The sequence below is a fragment of the Pleurodeles waltl genome, chromosome 10, assembly GCF_031143425.1.
Source record: "Pleurodeles waltl isolate 20211129_DDA chromosome 10, aPleWal1.hap1.20221129, whole genome shotgun sequence".
NCBI lineage: Eukaryota > Metazoa > Chordata > Amphibia > Caudata > Salamandridae > Pleurodeles > Pleurodeles waltl.
Window position 1 is genome coordinate 477,717,642 of NC_090449.1, and position 18,593 is coordinate 477,736,234.

Sequence of the window (18,593 nt, forward strand, 5' to 3'; positions counted from 1 at the left end):
CCAAACAGAACATAATAACAGATGTGAAATACAAAAGTACTTGCGTGATTCATAATAAACAACCATCAAAAATAAATTCAAGTTAGTCCATTAGCTATAGTCGGTAGCCCCTTTACTTGCTTGTTTATTATTAGTGACTACGAAGTTTCAACATTTATCCAGGTTACACAGGTCTCATCAGGACATAAGTAATGGGGGGCATCTAACATTCCTAATTATGGCAGTATGGGTAATGTAACTGAATCAATCAGCACCAAACAAAAGCACATATGTGTGAGTGCCAAAGGAAAAATTAATATTCACTCAGGGGTAGTGACACACCACTCCCCCACACTCCTCTAGTGCAAATTGAGACGTGGTGCCACAAGCGGTATGGGATAGAGTGCGCACGTGATTCTGCTCAATAGATTTTAGCTGTGTGGAGAGAAACATTCCCAGGTGCCACCAGACAGCACAGTACTATGAACTGTCACAGTTTCCAACCTTCCTTCATGTCGCCAGACAGCGCAGTAGTATGAACCGTCACTAACCTGTGAGTCTATTCTTCATTAAGGATATAGAAATCACATATATGTAAACAAAAGATATCTGAGAAGTGCACTTTACATGGTCTGCAAAGGCACACAGAGCACCTTTTGCAATGGAAAACTGTAAGCCACGCTTGAATGCATAAAAGAGGTAGGGGTGTTCAAACTTATTCTGCTACGTCAGAGGCTCAAACTAAAGTCTAAACATAATAAGCAACATCTCTTCCATTTGAAAAGCAAACGATACGTAGCACATAGTTTGCTATTGTTAAAAATGTGCGTATCGTCAAAAGGCAGTTTCAAATCTTGATACTTTAGACATTCAGGGCCAGGTAGTGCTGAAACGCTGGGGTGCAGAGTGCTGCTTTCTATCCTGGTTAGAAGACCAAAGGCCTGATGTAGAGTTTGACGGATGGGTTACTGTGACACAAACGTGACAGATATCCCGTCTGCCATATTACAATGTCCATTACATATAATATCCAGAAAATATCACTGGCATGATCACGTTGCAAGTATCAGAATCATCTCTGCTACGAATATTTTCAATTTGGAAAGTACTTTCTTCCGAGCATAATGGGAGGATACTCAGAAAAAATACCTAACCTGTTAAGTATAAGGGTACCCACTTGGAATTGGGCGTTAAACATTTGGAGGGATAGGTACTGATTTTTAGACGTACAGAAGAGGCTGGTAAATTTACAAACCTGCTAAATTCAAATACCCAGCATGAGTAATTTACAAGTTGTGGGAAATAGCTCCTATTCCAAGTTCTCCAACTTAAAATGAGACATAACATGCACATTTGGTATTTTTTGCACTGAACTCCCCATGTTTTGCCTTTTTTTACCAAGCATCCCACAGCAAACAAACTGTTTCCAGGTACTACTTAGTTAAAAATCTTTAGGGGAATAGTGCTAAATTTGGATCCCTGCACACATTTGTGTTGGAGCAGGGATCTACATTTACCACTGCACTCAAACTCAGGGTCCAAGCTTTTTCAAAAAGTCACCCCTGGAAACTGCTCCACAGACTGACTACAAGTAGAATATTATGAATTTCAATTGGCATAGACAATTCCCTATTATGAAGCAGAGACATTTCTTGTGCTTATTTATTAATGGAGCATACAAAATAGTTCTTATAGGCATGCAGCAGTTTTACAGGATGGACGCCAATGATCACTCATTACTCGTCAAAGCTATACGTAATTGGTCTTTTTATTGTCTGTGTAGTACAGTTTGTGAGGGTTGGTTGAGTATTGTTTGGTGTATCCGTGCTCTCCGTGACTTCTCTTCTGGTGGTCTTTATGAACTTCGTCTTCTTCTTTCCTTTTCCTCCAGGTCTCTCGGGAAGCACATGTGGAAAGAAGAAGAATACACCAGGTAAGTGTTTCGTGTTTTCCCTTTCCTATCTCTTCCTGCCACTGTCTTTCCCTGAGTCACACTCTGTTGTCTCTTGGTATTTGTGCCTCCTGTCCTTTCCTGTGGTTGTCTGTTCGCCCTACCTCCGTTTTCCTTTTCCCTTCCCAGGAGAGGAGTTTTCGTGCTCTCTTCTCTGTCCTTACTTTTCCTTCTTTAGGTTCACTATTTCGTTGTCCTATTGACTGACTGTTGTTCTCGTTTCTTTGTTCCCTTTCCTTTTGTACATGTACTTTCTCCTTGCTTTTCTATGTCTCTTTTGTTTCTTTCTTTCCTGTTTGTGGTGGGCTGTGTTACGAGCGGATCAAATAGAGTCAAAAGAATGGGGTATTTTACGTTTTTAAACTTTATTCTCAGTTTAGTCACAGGCTATTTCTTTTAACGGTAGCGTTAAGGGTCTAAGTCTCTGGGGTTCCTGTTTTTCCTTAACTTCTTTCTTTTCTCCTAGGTTTTCCTCGTTTTCCCGGTCGCCTTTGGTCTATGGAGGATGGACGTCTCTCTCGGACCCCGGCCGAAATGAAAGAAATAGAAAAAGAGTCGGTAAGTACTTCTGGGATACTGGGTGGGGTACGGTGCTCGTGAGGGTTTAAGGCAACATGCGGGCAAGATCGTGAAGGGGTGATCAGGGTTGGGTTTTAGGGTTGCGGGTGTCCATACTGTGCCTATTTCCCTTCTTGCCCCTTCCCCTTGTCTCTCATTCACCCTCCCCGTCCTTCCTCCCACTTCCCTGGTGCCTTTCCCCGAATCCGACTTCCCCCTTGATCCTCCCGTCCCTAGGAGGGACCGTACCTTGTCAAGCCACGACCCTCCTGGGTCGTGGCGGCTTTCTCGTTTCTCCGGTGTTTCTTCCTTTTCCAGCTCTCGCGCTTCGGTGTTTCCTCTGGGTGCTTCTTCCTGGTTCCTCGCCGGGGTGGGTAACAGGTTTGTCCTCCTCTCTCCGGTTGGGATTTCCTTTCCGCTCGTTTCCTCTCCGCCACGCACTCCCGTCGCTCTCCACTCTTCTCCTCCCTGGTGCTCCGACGCGCGCGCCCTTTCCGGATCTGCCTCCTTCTTTAGTCCGCGAAACCGGAAGTCGTTGATGCTGTGACGACGTGGCGTCTCCCCGTTGCCAGGGGAACGCCGCGTCGTTTCCGTGGATTCAGCCGAAAGATGGCGGACTCGAGGTGAGTGTGCTGGGTCCTCCGGGACCCGTCTACACTGTTGTTCCGTCTTTTGAGCTTCTTTACTTTCCCTCTGGTCCTTTACTCTCTCTCTCTCTCTCTCTCTCCCCCCATTTACCTTCCCTCGTGCAGTATCGGTGTACATGTGCCCTTCACCTTTTTGTTTACATCTCCTCCCGTCCTCCCTAGCCCTACCCCAGAAAACCCCATGCACCTGTGTCTGCCACGCTTCTCCTGCTTCCCGGAGGCTGGTTCCTTCGTCCCTGGATGGGACCACCGGCTTCTTGGTGTTTTCCTCTTGGCTGTAACCAGCTGATGGTGCGGTTGCTTCCGCCCAGCTCGAGGAGCCGCTGGATACGGCTCTGGATTCCCCGTCGTCCTCGCCTTCCTTCTTCTCTCTGTCGGCCGTCTTCCAATCCTCTGCAACACTCCCGGACGCCAACAACCCAGGAAGAATCAGCAGTCTCTTTAAACACCTGGGTTGCCGTCGGGACAGCTCTTGGAGGTCGTGATTGGAAAAAGTAGAAGGCGCATCCAGTTTACTAGCGGCAACGACAGAACAAGTCGGTGCGGTGTGTGGGTCGGTCCAGCCCGGCCCATCACAAACACCCCCCCTAGAGAGCGGCAGCCGATGATGCTCTGATGATGGGTAGCTGGAGAAGAAATCAACATTCTGTATGAGGCGGCCAGGCGAATGGAGGACCTGGAAGGAGAAGGGCTGTAATGAAAGAAACCATCTCAAGACACGGAGATTGGAGTCTTTGTTGCGAGCAAGCCAAGTAAGGGGTGCATGATCCGTGAGAAGGGTAAACTGCCGACCCATAAGCGCAATTATGCAAGGATTCCACCGCCCACTTAATGGCCAGACACTCCTTCTCAATTGTGGGGTAGTGGACCTCCCGTGGAAGGAGCTTCCGACTAATATAAAGTACTGGGTGGAGAGACCCATTGAGCTGTTGCTGTGACAAAACTGCCCCAAGCCCTATGTCAGAGGCATCCGTTTGCAATATGAAAGGCACATGGAAGTTCGGACAACACAACACTGGATTCGTAGTCAATACCTCTTTCAGTTTCTCAAAACTACCTCGTAAAGCATTTGAAATGGAGGTAAATTTATTGGGACACGAATTCTTGAGCAGGTTGGTGAGGGGTTCTGCTATTGTAGAGAACTGGGGAATTAATCGCCTGTAATACCCCACTAATCCGAGAAAAGCTCTGACTTCTTTCTTTGTGCTAGGTATGGGTATCCATTGGACGGCCTCTACTTTCTCGATCTGGGGTCGGACCTTTCCCTCCCCTAAGATATATCCTAGATATTGGATTTCATGAAACCCCAATTTAAATTTTTCTGGGTTAGCAGTTAAATATGCATCCCTCAACGCCTGTAATACTTTCCTCACCTGTTCGAGATGGTCCTTCCAGGTGTTACTAAAGATAACTATGTCATCCAGATAGGCGGCGGCGTATTGCTGATGGGGCCGTAAAACCCTATCCATATGACGTTGGAATGTGGCAGGGGCCCCATGGAGCCCAAAAGGGAGAACTGTGAACTGATAGAGGCCTGATGGGGCTGCGAAGGCTGTTTTCTCTTTGTTCTCTTTTCTCAGCGGAATTTGCCAATACCCCTTTGTGAGATCAAGTGTGAACATATATTTTGCTTGCCCTAATCCTTCTAAGAGCTCATCAATGCGTCTATGCAGAATCGAGTACTCCCGTCTGGCTTGGGCACCAACACCACTGGGGAACACCAGGGACTCGTAGATGGCTCTATAATACCAGCCTCCAACATCGTACGGACTTCTTGCTCTACAGATTTTTTTTTTCTCGCTTCTGGATCCCGGTATGGGCGCTGGCGGGATATTTCCTCACTCTTGGTATGTATCGGGTGTTCCACTAACTGCGTATGTCCCGGTCGTTTTGAAAACACGTCTCTATATTTCTCCAATACCTGGTTCAGTTGTTCACAGTGGGTTTCGGTAAGGGTAGGATTTGTGTGTGGTAGGGGATCCATAACGGGGAACTGCGTAGGAAAAGATGGATAAGGGATTGCGTCAGGGACCACATTAGTGATAAACTGGACCGGGTGCACCTCTACAGGTTCTTGCCATTTCTTTAATAAGTTGATATGATATATCTGTTACCTACCGAGGCCGCGGGGAATAGCTAATCTATATGTAGTGGGGTTTACTTGCCCAATCACTTCTTAGGGACCTTGCCACCGGGCTAATAATTTATTGTCACAAGTAGGGAGGAGTATTAGGGCCTTGTCCCCTATCTTTAGGATACGAAATCCACTTTTGGCGTTGTAGCATTTCTTTTGTTTCTCTTGTGCCTCCCGTAAAGTACTGTGGGCTTCTTCCCATACCGTATGAAGGGTATCCCTCAATTCCCAAGTATACGTCAGTTCTTTCTCTTCGCTGTCGGTCTCCTACCATTGCTCCGCCAGCATTTCGAGGAGAGTTCTAGGCGGCCGCCCAAATAACAACTCGAAGGGGCTATATCCTAGTGATGATTGAACGTGCGTACAACACAAGGGGTAATTTATTTTCCCAGTCTCTACCCCCCTCTGTGATGCTTTTCCGGAGGAGGGATTTGATTGTCCTATTATATCTTTCTACAAGTCCGTCGGTTTGAGGGTGGTATACTGATGTTCTGATCTGTTTTATCCCTAGTGTTTTGCTCACTTCAGCCATGAGCCTAGACATAAAAGTGGTCCCCTGGTCTGTTAATATTTCTTTGGGAAAACCGACCCTGGAAAAGAAATCGATCATTGCTTGGGCGACTACTTTTGTGTGCATAATAGGGAGTGGTATTGCTTCGGGATAACGGGTGGCGTAATCCAAGAGCACCAGGACGTATTGTCGTCCCCTATTGGATGGAGAGTGGGCCTATAATGTCCATGCCTACCCGTGAGAACGGGGTCTCTATGACAGGTAAGGGCTGGAGTGGTACGGGTGGGTGTGTAGCCGGATTAAACAATTGACATTTGGGACATTCGGAGCAATGCCTACGTATATCACCATACACTCCTGGCCAATAGAAGCACCGGAGTATCGCCTCCTCAGGTTTCTCCCTCCCGAGATGTCCCTCTCCATTGTCCCCGTGAGCTAGTTGTAATACCTGCTGTCTGTGGCTTCTGGGTATGATCAGTTGTTTAGGTCGCCCCTCGGTTACACCTTGGTATTCTATATAGGAGGTGGTTTTGGATACAAAATTTGGGACTACCGCCTGTTCCTCGAGGTTCATAGCTTGTTGCCACGCATGTCTTAGGGAGGGGTCATCTCGTTGACTCTGTCGAAAGTCCCTGGCCACTGTACACACCCTGCTCGCTACTGCTGTATCGTTTTTAGGTTGGGTCTCGCTGATGTTCCTGTATTGTCGTTGTTGTACCCTTTTCTCTTGTCTAGTTAGGGGTACCTTGGGGTCCCGACTGAGTCCCACACCTGGCTTGCTTTTGTTAACAATTTGGGAAAGTCTACATAATCGGTACCAATAATGATGTCCTCAATCGGCCCAGGTAATTGTGGCCCCGATTGTGGAAGGGGGCATTGGATTAGTCAAATCACTTGAGTTAGGCAGTGCTTTGGTTGAAAGTATCTCCACTGCTGTTGTGTGCCCGACTGAAATTCTTCTGGCAGCGTCATGAATGGTTTTAGTTATGTGTCCTGTAGTAGTTGGTCTATTGTGTTCATGCTGCAATCAGACTATGCAACCCGGTGAAACATATAACTGTTTATTTGAATAACTTGATTGTTCTAAACTGGAGCATGCTCAGATAACTATTGCTAGACATACACCTGTTTGTGTGCTGGTTCCTGTGTTTGTGATCTTGCTTTGGTAAGTGGGTTTGCTTTTCCTTCATCAGATGCTGTGGCTCTGAACAGCAACCCACAGTTGATCAGTCCCCCAATGAGCTGTTATTGAATGGACCCCCAATCCAGTTTCTCTAAATCAGATCAGAAAAGATAAGCCAAGTGCGCTAGCTAATTCAATCAATCAATCAGGAATTTGTAAAGCGCACTACTCACCCTTGAGAGTCTTAGTGCACCCTGTAGTAGAGAGACATATCCGGCAGTAGTAAGCCTCCTGAGGCTGTGTCTGCTTGAAATGCAGAGCGAGATGTACAAAAGTTAATGTTTGCAATTATAAAATAGCAAATTTTGCAATTCACTATTTGGTAAACCCAAACACATATGTACTGAAGTGTTTTTAGCACTTTTTTGAGTCCCGGTGGGCCACAAATAGACCTACCTCATTAATATTCATAGGTAAGCCTCAGTTTGCAACCCACTGAGAACGGCAAACATCACAGGGATGGAGGTCTGCTGGACCAACATGTCTGTGATTGCTTTTCAATAAAGCAATTGTTTTTTGTTTTTAATGCAACCCGTTTTCCTTAAAGGAATATGGGATGCGTTTCCAAAAGAAAAATGCAAAGTTTTCTTTTCATTTTTTAAGAGTAGGTGGTGGTCCGTGGCACCACTCCCTGCTCATAAAAAATATTTTTACATCCATACTAAAAGGGGAAGAGGTGCCTTGGGGACCCCTTCTCATTTGCGGATGGGTTAACACCTACTTGAAGTAGGCAGCAAAATGTGAATGTTTTGCGACCGAATTTCGGTCACAAAACATTCACACATACCAGTGCGATTTGGTATTAGGAAGGGATGTCCTAAGCCCACCCCTTCCTAATACAGAATCTCAAACATTATTTGTGATTCAGTAATAGGTTACCGAATCCCAAACAAGGTCTTTGTCCATACCAAAATGTTTTTTTTCAGCCACAAACGGCCTGATTCTGCAAATTAGATCGTTTGCGACCCAAAAGAAGGTCTGTACATCTGTCTCTTATTTATCCGGAGGCAAGGTTTTTGACTGTCCTGAATGCAGTCCTCTGTCATTTTGTTCAGTTTAAAAATCATATGTTTGGGGAGACCTTTTGGAATCATCCCTAGTAAATAATTGAAGTGGGGCGCAGTCACCATGTTTATGGTTTGTGTTCAGCCCCATAATGATAGACTTAGGTAGGATCATCTCACAAAGTCTTCACCGGTCTTTCCAGAAAGAGATCCATATTTTTCCTGCCTGCACTAAACAAGTCGTTATCAATTATGATCCACCAGTATTTAGTACTGGTAGTGGACCATGAGAATTGAAAGAATGATAATGATTTGGTAAAGTGGGGTGATTTATCTTGTAAACTGACAAACTCCCTAACTTGGTGATCAGAGATAAGAGGGCAGGAAAGGAGGTTTCCATGTTCGCCTGCAGCATTAGTGTGTCGTCAGCATACAGAAGTAGTTTTATTTACCCAGTTGCTGACACATCCTGTGATCTGAGCAGATGTTTTTATTCTGATAGTTAGTGGCTCCAGCACTAGCAGGAAAAGGAGGGGAGAGAGGGTCATCCCTGCAGTGTTCCTCTGGAGATGGCAAATTGATCTGATAATTTCAAGCCATGCCTCTATAGTTAATTGAGGCTATGGGAACGTGACATAAGAGCCTGATCAGTTGTACAAAGCCACCTTTAAAGCATTCTCTTTGCAGTATGGTTATTCAATCTGGTCTAACACTTTTTCGGCATCAAGAGTTAACACAGACATCCTCTACTTATCTGTGTTTGCCTTCCAAATTATATAAATCTCATATGGTTAGCAGATTACCTCTTTAGGACAAAGTCAACATGAGATCTGTGGATCAGGGCTGGGATCCAATATTTAAGCCGAGTGACCAGGATTTTAGGCAATGTTTGTGTTTATTGACAAAATTGTTCTATAACTACCATAGAGCTGAAAGTTCTTGTCAGGCTGCGAGAAACAAAAATGGAGGATTAATTAAATTCTGGATGGAGAGAAGCTGTGTCCTTCTTGTCTGTGTATACTTACCAAGTAAGGGGACCAGGATCCATGCATTTATTATATAGTGCCCTATTGCAAAGCCATCACCCTCAGCCAGCCCTCTCCAGTGAGTGGGCATGTTTCTGATGGCATTGGCTATTTCATCCACTAATATATCTTGCTCCATCTCAGTAGCTGGTTCCTCTGTTAGACGGGGAAGAGGTAGATTCTCAAAGAAGGATTTCTCATCTGAAATTAGTTCCCTTTCTATAATTGAATAGTACAGGGCTTTGTAGGACGTGGCAAATTCTTCTGTTAACTGCACCAGATGAGTGACCAGACCCCTTTGCGATTTTATTACAGGTATATAGTGATAGGCTTAATCTGGTTTCAAAGTCTCAGCTAATTACCTGCTTGCCTTTTTACTGAATGCGTAATGGTCATGTTTTGTTTGTCTAAGGGCTTCCTCTGCCAGCATGAACATGGAATTAAGATCCATTTTGGCTTGTGTGAGTTGCTCAATGTTGGCTTCTGTGGGGTTATGGCGATAATTTTCAGTTAGCGGTTTAATATGCTACTCGACCAGATATGTGCTCTGAATACATTTATTTTGTTGGAGGGATGAATTCCCATTATTTGGATTCTCATGTAGGCTTTGCATGCCGGCCACACAATTTGTGGCGATTCTACCATGTCCTCGTTAGTTATCCGCTTAGCTGTGGGATCTTTAAATTTCCAGACTAACATTCTCTAGGGCACCCTTAGTGGTTGCATGATCCTTAGATCCAGTTCCAAAAAAAATAAGAGAGTGATCCGAAATAACACTGCCAACTATGTCACAAAAAGATTGAGTGTCAGGGATCACAAAATGATAATTAAATACATAAATACATTCTTACCTTTTTAGAATGGGGATGAGAGTAGAAGTTGCTGTCTTAGTTTCTCGGATGTGTAAGGCATTACTGGTCCAGAAGAAAGTTGTCATTCAATAAATCTAAAAGCGCCATCCTGTCCTTGTTGCAAGCAATTTCCAGGGAGGCCTGTGTTATCTAGGACTGCATGATTTCCAGTCTCCTCCAAGTAGAACTTTAGTGCTTCCAGATTTTGAAGCCCGAACTGCACACTGTGCCATCTGAACCAAGCAAAAAGTTCCTGGGTTGCTTATATTGTAATTCAGAGAGGACACGGCCAGGCAGTTCAAGCTGGAGTGCTGGAATAGGGTCAATACTAGTTTACAGATGGCTGGGTCTCAACTGAGGTGCAAATAAAACAATGGACTGGGACGCAACTTTGAGTAACTACAAGTGGCTGAGTTCAATTAAAGCAATCCATCCATCCATTCACCCATCCATCACTTCTTTGTATACTTTAGTGTGTCACCCTAAATGGGACAGGAATACACAGATGTGGGTCCTGTGCACATGGTCACTGGAACCAAAATTTACCTGGCTGATAAAATCCAACTAGGGCAAAACCAGTCCTGGGTTGCTTGTGTTCTGGCTCAGGGAAGAACCAGTCTGGCAGTTTGGGATGGGCTGTTCTCACTGGAGTAGGGTCAAAACTGATTTCCAAATGGCTGGGTCCAAACTAAGGTGGCATGTTTCACACAAAAAAAAAAAAAAACACATTGGCCCAAGAATTAAGTTAAGCAAATATGGGGAATTCAATAGATGGTATTGGTTGATGATGGACATCACAAATGGAGAGTTCACTCTGCCAGAAGAAATTTAGGGAGAACACTTGCCTGGAATACAGATAAAAGATTTAAGGCAAGTATCTACTACTATCTTGTATGCTACAGTTAAACCTGTCTGCTTAAGGAGAAACCACTTGTTTTCCATCCATAGGGCCTTCTGGACTCCAGACAAGCTATCAAAATTGACGCCGGCTAACTTGGTTAGCTGCAAGAAATGGGTTCTGGATTATGCCAACAATTTACATATGTTCTTGAAGTGTCCCAGCTCAGCATATTTTGAACAGAGATCTGCAAAGCAGTAAGTGAAATTCTCTCTATAAACTGTCAGGTAAGTTCCCCCTAGTTATTTTTGGAAGCCTGCAGGATCAAACTAAGTTAAATATAGACGGTGCTGAACTGCTTTTTTACATGATATTATTAGCCAGGAGAGATATTTGTAAAAAAAAATGGATTAGCTCCTCCCCCTATGTTTCTGGAGTGGAAAGATTCTTCCATTTATAATTTAAAACCTGATATGAAGGAGGTGAATGGAAAATATAAAATGTGGTGCCCATTAATAAACTGGCTAGAAAGGCAATATATATAAGCACCTATTTGGGACTGTCCTATGATTACACTAACCGTTGGTCTTGAGGTATGTCCTGAAGTCGGGCTGTACAGTCTGGACTCATCAGAGAATCAGATCACTCCAGACAGGAGGCTCCTCACGGACATCAGATACAAGTTAAAAGGGTTCCCTCAATGTTTCGAGGAGCTTGCCCTGCTTCTGGTTATCAAAGTGAATGAGGGCAAAAAAAAAAAAGATTAATTCAAGCATTCCATCTATCACTTTTTCGTATACTTTAGTATGCTCTTAATGAGGTCATCATTATGGGCCAAGCCCAATTTAAAAATGACATCCAGGAATTGCAGGAGGAAATAGCCCTCATCCTCTTTAAAAAGGCAGGATGTCTCATTTCTGCCTAGGTCACAGATGCTGTTCCCGCCAGTTGCTGCTCACCTCCAATTGGTACCAGAAAGCTAATAACTGTATTCACCAGATGGGAAGGAGGCTTGACAGGAGGTGGTATGCATCTCAGGCAGCACCAGAACTCTGTTCCTTCCACACTGCTGCCAATGTTTGGGTTTCCAGCAGCACTGCCAGCAGTAACGCCCCCTGGGGTCAAGAGTTTGTTTGGCCCAGGGTCTCCAGTTTGCTGCCAAATTATTTAGCTGCATTGAATGGTGCTCGGTAGTGTTCATGGTCAGCAGACCGAGGAATGACTTAGCCTATGCTACTCTGTGGGCCCTTACTGGCCATTTGCTGCTGGGGTCAGGGGAGCCTTTCTAGCAAGCCGCCATACGCATCCCAGGCAAGACTCTGCTATGTTCCCACAGGTTTTCAATTACACTTTTTGGAATTTCTTTATCTTCCCTAGGATAAATGATTTTAGTAAATATGCATGCCTCCTGAACTACTGCGAAAAGTGAAGATAATGTGAATGAGACAGCAAGAATTTTCTTCTTTTGTGATGAGGATAAGGGATGTTAGCCTGAGCTATAAAACTCTCTGCCTCAACAGCCCAGGGCTGTAGCACTGAACATTCAAATCTACAGGATGTGGTCTCATGTCATCACCCTCTCAAATCCAATACTTCCTACAACCCTGAGGAAGAACTGAAACTGAATGAGTGAATCCCATATTTTGAAGCCATTCCAAAGATGAAGCAGTAGAAGTTGAAAACGCAACTTGGTATTTATGTTAACCCCAGACTCAGGGGCAGTTGGGTGTGGAATTATAAGAAAGGTATAGGGACACCATCATTGCAAGAAGACCATGGTTGGCGAAGTACTGAGTTAGGGCTCCAAATGTATGATATTTATACACACCTAAGTTATAATCATATCTATTTTCAATAGGAATGTTTCCCATTTTCTATCAGCAACTATAATTTATCACTTGTGTCTTCCATCACTCGCCAGTTCTACATTCAGCATGGCATGCGTTTGAGATTCAAGTCTATCAGAACAACTTGAGTTCTATTTTAAATCACCTTCACGAGTGGGCATCATCTGACACGTTTTTTTTTTAGCAGCACTTGTTCATGGATCACTGTGGTGTCTCTTCTTGTTTTTTTCTGGAGCATCCTGCCTCTCTTCAAGCTTTTGTTTTCTGTTAAATCTTATATAATCGTATTTTGCCATTTATGATTATAACCTGGGTTTGTATAAATCTCATACACTTGCAGCCTTAAAAAATTCACCATGGACAAAATACATGCCAGCTGCCTGATGCTGTAATTATTATTAGCATAATGGATTAGATGGATACCTTGAATCGAGTAAATGTGACCAATTTTCTTTTGCTGAACAACACTTTGTGGACTTTATATTTGTTACTACTATACAAGGGTGATCGGTATCAACTTGTATGTTACTGATGTATGGCAAGCTCTCTGGGCTTGCCATCTTTCTACACCCTGCGAGTGGCCAAGAGATCACCATTACGTATTTGGACAACAGTATGTATTCATACTTCCCCACACATGGTTTAATAGGAAGTGTGACTATTAGGATCCCAGCCACTCAAATTGTTTCTACTGAGTCGAGGGCTTGTGGGGCCCTTGCACCAATTTACTACTAAATTTGGACATACTTTGGATTCTATCCGCAAGGGGAATGTGACTTCATTGGAACACTGATGATTACCAACATTTAGCAAGAATGGTCTTCATAAAGCAATGACTAACCATGGATTAGAATGACCTAGAATACGTTACAATTTAACATGAATGCTTGGACCCTATCTGCATTTTCAGAGGTTAATGGACGTGCCATCAATTCTTAAGTGGTGGATCATGGTAAGTTACATTTTTACAGATCTTTAAGTATCACCTAAATGTAGATAACATCGTTTCTCAGAATCATTTAGTGTCAAATATTAGCTTAAGAAATATACTGACATGTATATTTAAGAGAGTGAGGCCTGGTTTCCAAGAATTGAAGCGCGAAGCACAGAGAAAAACAGCCCCTTACTCTGAAGCCTTTCAAAGGATTTAGATAAGGAGTTCCAAAGAGGGAGCAGAAGGAGCTCAACATGTTATCCCACCATTTATATTGTTATTGCCTTAATGTTAATGATTCCAGAAAGTGCAAACCCAACATATGTCTTATCACATGGAGTCCATCTTATATGGGAGAGTGTCTCTCAACTGTGCCAGCCTGAGAAAAGCTGCAAGAAGTTTTGCTTGCACAATGTTGAAACACATCTGCAAGGCTCCTTGCCGATAAAATGGCTAAACTGGAGAACGTTCCGGAAGAGGCTACTGCCAGCTTTTACCTACCTAAAGTTGTCTAACACACTCAAATTAAATTAAATTCAAGTGAGCACCAAAAGGCAACTGTTATATTGAGTGAAAGGATTAAACAACAACCACCAAGATAAGAAACAAGTAGGAAAAACCTTACCTTCACAAGGATATGCAAGACAATAGTGGCTAACTTCGAACACACTGAGTGAAGAAATAAATATTTTTCAAAGCTGCATCATAAATCAAACTGAAGTCTATATAGGCAGCAGTGCATTCACTGATGTTTATACCATGCAGGGGAAAAGGGCTCTAGGTAACGAACCCTGCAAGGCATTCTGGGATACTGCAGGTTCTGGAAACCTTGAAGGGGCAAGGTTAATATTTCTCTCCATGTATCAATGCCTGCACAGAAGATAAAAAAAAGTCACGATGCTTGACAGCAACCGTGATCCAGGATACTAGATTATGAATGAATAAGGCATTCAAGAGACTCGTCCGATGGTGGATTAGACCAACTACTCATGTGTAATTTAAGAGAACATAAAGAAAGTTTACATCTTGGAAGACCGCTGTACTCGAATACAATTGAAACGTGACTGCGCAAAGAAAGAAATGATTTCACTTTATGAAAAAATGTGGATTCTAAGAGATTATCTAGAATTAATAATGCTAGAATAACAGCTGTAAGAACATATGTGCTAGAGTACACGTAAACTGTTCCTATAGGGCTGTTCATCAAGCAACATCTTAGGACCATCCTAGAGGATCTCCCCTATCACCTTCTCACCTCCAAATCCCTACCTGTGGTACACCCTTCATTTAGTTGATGCCGTAACAACACACACCTCTTGATGTATAGAAATTGAGACTTGATTCTGAAAGCTGGAAAATGAAAATGATAGTGCCATGCTATGACTCAACTGTGTAAACTTTCTATCTAAATTTTTTTAAAAAGCCCTCTGAGTAAAGGGGGTTGTGTTTGTGCTTTGTTTAGGGCCACTCATGAAAGAAACAGGATTTTTTTTCAGTACCAATAAAACGTCCAGCCCACCTTACATGACTTCTCACAATACAGAAGGTGTCATGTGAAATGGCTCTGAAGTCAATGTGATGTTAACGCATAACCTGATTACCTCACAAAGTCTTGATAAGCGCCTTTCAATAAGATTCCGGCTGCACTCATGAACGAGTAACAAAGGAACATTACCAAATACATGTTGCATGGTTCATTAAACAGGTTAGTTTTGAGTTTTATATAGCGACAACACGCATTATTAGACAGTTTTAAATGAATGCATCATGTATTCAAGAGCTGGCAGATCAATAGCACACTGGGGTTGGACAATGTTGCTGAATCCGTATACAACCTGCCAGTCATTCAGTTCAATCTAGACAGCGAAAGCCCAGATGCCATCATTCTAAAAGTGGATACAACAGATTCTGCTAAATAGGGTAACATCAAACATTAGCTATACTTTATTTCATGGATACAACATATTTTCTTTGCAGCAGGCTCAATGTATAAAACGTATACAGCCAAAGTAGTGCACAAAAAGCTATGACAGACTATTTTACTAATCTATTTCACTTGGATTGTGCTTTGCAAAATAAAGAAGTATGGTTAGAAGAGTAGGGCTCTATGGTTAGAAGTGTAGCTAAATGCTGAATTATTTTGTGTCCAAATAAACTAGCCACATTTGTATTGATGAGACACCCCCTTGAAGGTTTACCAGGCAAGGAGTACCCAACTGACTCTTTGCTTTTTCCCACAGGTATTGAGGCCCTTGGCTTCTTGACACACAGAAGCTACTCTCAATGAAGGAACAATATAATAATGATATATGCTGGCCCAGAGCTGTACTTCAAGCACTTCCAAACTTCACTTGCCTCATACAGAGTTAAATATTTCCACATGATTGGTGTATGACATGGGACAAATCTCAACTACTGGTCTTAAACCCATCTGCTGGCCTAACTGAGGAAATAGTGATTTGAGATAGTCACTTGTTTCAATACTGGTCAACAAGGGTCAGTATCCTGCAGTCTAGTAATTATTAGAAAACGTCAGAGAACCTGGAGGTAAATCTCTGCACAAATCTTCATAATCAATTATTAGTCACAGGCTGCTGATCAAAACGGTGGTACTTCCTAGGATGTCATATACATTCCAAAAATGTATTAAATAGAACCCTAGACATTTTGTGACAAAGCTAAGCTCAGTCATCATCAAGCATTTCTGGGTTTACTTCTTATCAATGGTACGTTAACAAAACATTTATGATGCCATAGGATAAAAGTGGTCTTTGCATTGCCTACGCTGTATTTTACTACTGAATAACAAACAAGACCAATTTCTGGTTCTGTCTAAGTTCAGAACTTCCACATGTTGCTGTTGAAAGAACAGTTTCTCATCCAGACCCACTTAACCTTTTGTTCACTGGTGAATACAGAGCATCTAGAGGCATAAACCTATACAGAGGACATTGGTAGCACTGCCAGCTTTGAAGTAAATGTTGGGTTGTGACCCTCTCTACTGCTGAAGTTGTCCAATCTCTAGAGTGGTAGGTCTAGCAGTAACCTTTGAGTCGAGATCATTTAATACTTTAAAGTGTTGGAGGTGGGGCACTTAGTATATGACGTTTTCATTACAACTAATTATCTAAAGGACGTGGCACCCGGTCTCTTCCCTTGACAATTTTTTTCAGATGTGTACCTCCTTTGAAAAAAGATTCCCGGCTGCCAGAGGCCCCTTTGAAATGTGCACAACTACTGGCATGTTCTATCAAATGTGCATGAAAGTTTAACAGCTGCTAGTCCTTTCCTATTTGAGACTGCCATTGCAAATGGCAAACTGAACTGAATCATTAAGTTACTGATGATCATAATAATTAGGCTGTCTGTATCCAACCTGAAAAAATCACTTCTAAACCATAACCACAAATTAGAACTTCCGATTAATTTTGCTGTACAAAAGTACCGTATTTTCCGGCGTATAAGACGACTGGGAGCCCAAGACGACCCCCTACTTTTCCTGTTAAAATATAGGGTTTGGGCTATACTCGCCATATAAGACTACCCCTCTTCCAACGCACACCAAATAAAAATTAAAAAACATCAGGTTTGATTTTAATATGGTAATTTTAATTCAAATGCTTATGACATGCAGGTACGTAGTAGGAAAACTGTCACTTATAAACATAAGGCTGTTTGTCATCAAACATGTAAACATAAAACAGTGCAAGTGGATTAAACTTTTCCTAATTCACTCTAAAGCTGAAAGGAAGGATAAGACAATAAACCCATGGGAACTGCCATGCTGTTTGTTCTCTAAGCTGTCAACCAAACTGGAACTGAAGATGATAGGAGGAAGATAACAAACAAACAGAGAGAGAGAGCAAGTGCCGGGCAAGATCCTGGGGAGTCAGCAACGCCCATCATAAATCCAAGCTATTTTTACAGGACTTGCTGGCTTGACAGTTTCTCTTTAAAAGCCTTCAAAATCCTCCTGTTCGTCATCTGATATCATAAGTAAATCAATTACATCTTGTGGTACATTTGTAAGGCAGTCATCGTATGGATCTAATTCCGTATCAGATGGTGTGGTCTCAGCTTCGGGTTTCTCTTCATCTTGCCACAAGTAGTCGTCCTCCATACCATCTAATGAATTTGATATGCCACACTTCTTGAAAGACTTGATTACTGTTTCTGCATCAATATCATTCCAGGCTTTTATGACAAACTTGCACAAAACATCCAACTGTGGAGCACGCATGTTTCCTCCTTTTGTGAATGACTTTTCGCCGCTAACCATCCACTCATTCCACTGTTCTCGAATGCGATCTTTAAATGGCTTGTTTAGGCACACATCCAGTGGCTGTACCAACGATGTCAATCCTGCAGGAATAACTGCTGCATCTGTGTTTATTCTTGCCAGCCTTTGCTTGGTGCTGGGAGTTAAATGAGCCCTGAACATATCCCACACCAGTAGACTACGTTTTTGAATAAGTCCACCTGGTCGCCTGCTCCATACATTATCAAGCCATAGCTTTACCCCTTCTTCATCCATCCAGCCTTTTTCATGTACATGTACAAAACAACCAACAGGAAACTTGAGTTTCGGCATTGTTTTTCTTTTAAAAATAATCATTGGTCTCAGTTTGGCACCATCAGCTGTGCATGCTAGTACCACTGTAAAACTGGACTTCTCATGTCCTGTTGTTTTAATTAAAATTGTTTTTGCACCTTTTGGATGGACAGTTCTATTTCCAACCATATCAAAATTCATTGGAGTTTCATCCATATTTCCGATACTACTTAACGCATAGCCATGTTTATTGCGCTGTTGTATTACATATCGATGGAAACTATTTACTTTGGCTTCAAGATCTGCAGGTAATTTTTGTGCAATTTTCGTCTTTTGCCTCAGTACCAGATTATGCCTTTCAAAGAATCTAGTACACCAGGATACAGTGGCTTTAAATCTGTTGCTGTGATCTGGGTTAGATTTGGCCCACTGAAGGGCAAACAAACGTATTTGATTTCGTGTCACTATATAACCACTTTGGCGATGCTCATTCACCATGTCTGCTACATGTTTTTCGAGTTCTGGCCAATGTGGGGTGCCTCTTCTTAATGCACACTTACCCCTTGGCATACTCCTTAA

General features: G+C 42.8%; 1 protein-coding gene across 4 annotated transcripts in view; it reads right to left on the reverse strand.

Moving 5' to 3' along the window:
• ATG9B (autophagy related 9B) overlaps nucleotides 1–18,593 on the reverse strand; it is a 411,143-nt gene that overhangs the window by 249,093 nt on the left and 143,457 nt on the right. The window lies entirely within an intron of this gene.